Here is a 1,183-nt window from a genome sequence, read left to right as displayed (position 1 = left end):
CTTTTGATGTTAACATTTTTGGCATAGTCTCCTACACACAATGCATTTTTGACTTCTCCATACTGCAGTGCACAAGAGACAGTTTCTGCAAGGTATTTACGACCGTCATAAAACTGGCCAACTCCTCTAGCAGAGGGGGGTCTTGAAGCCTTTGGTTAGCCGGCAGCTTTGATCTCCATCCAGGAGGGCAAGTCATGACAAGGGGTACGAGGTAATAACATGGCTATATTCAGGGAGAACGAGTACCGAGTCAAGGTGCAGTGGTAGAAGGTAATAACATGGCTTATTCAGGGAGAACAGTACCGAGTCAAGGTGCAGGGGTATGAGGTAATAACATGGCTATATTCAGGGAAGAACGAGTACCGAGTCAAGGTGCAGGGGTATGAGGTAATAACATGGCTAATACAGCGAGAAACGAGTACTCGAGTCAAGGTGGCAGGGGATATGAGGTAATAAACATGGCTATATACAGGAGAACGAGTACCAAGTCGATGTGCAAGGGGTACGAGGTAATAACATGGCTAATTCAGGGAGACGAGTACCGAGTCAAGGTGCAGTGGTACGAGGTAATAACATGGCTATATTCAGGAGAACGAGTACCGCGTCAAGGTGCAGTGGTATGAGGTAAAACATGGCTATATTCAGGGAGAACGAGTACCGAGTCAAGGTGCAGTGGTATGAGGTAATAACATGGCTATATTCAGGGAGAACGAGTACCGGAGTCAAGGTGGCAGTGGTATGAGGTAATAACATGGCTATATTCAGGGAGAACGAGTACCGCGTCAAGGTGCAGTGGTATGAGGTAATAACATGGCTATATTCAGGGAGAACGAGTACCGAGTCAAGGTGCAGTGGTACGAGGTAATAACATGGCTATATTCAGGGAGAACGAGTACCGAGTCAAAGGTGCAGTGGTATGAGGTAATAACATGGCTATATTCAGGGGAGAACGAGTACCGAGTCAAGGTGCAGGGGTTGAGGTAATAACATGGCTATATTCAGGGAGAAACGAGTACCGAGTCAAGGTGCAGTGGTATGAGGTATAAACATGGCTATATTCAGGGAGAACGAGTACCGAGTCAAGGTGCAGGGGTATGAGGTAATACATGGCTATATTCAGGGAGAACGAGTACCGAGTCAAGTGCAGGGTATGAGGTAATAACATGGCTAATATTCCAGGGGA

At 46.7% G+C, this 1,183-nt stretch overlaps 1 long non-coding RNA gene across 1 annotated transcript; it reads left to right on the top strand.

Annotated features, from left to right (window-relative positions):
- Nucleotides 1-200: 200 nt before the first annotated feature.
- LOC139023555 (uncharacterized) lies at nt 201-1,078 on the top strand. Its single transcript, XR_011474682.1, has 4 exons — nt 201-255; nt 313-387; nt 567-953; nt 1,014-1,078. It is a non-coding gene; the product is annotated as an uncharacterized lncRNA (long non-coding RNA).
- The last annotated feature ends 105 nt before the right edge of the window (nt 1,079-1,183 follow it).

Source organism: Salvelinus sp. IW2-2015, linkage group LG33 (assembly GCF_002910315.2).
Source record: "Salvelinus sp. IW2-2015 linkage group LG33, ASM291031v2, whole genome shotgun sequence".
Lineage (NCBI taxonomy): Eukaryota > Metazoa > Chordata > Actinopteri > Salmoniformes > Salmonidae > Salvelinus > Salvelinus sp. IW2-2015.
Note: the sequence above shows the minus strand (reverse complement) of the source record. Positions and strands in the feature narration are given on the sequence as shown.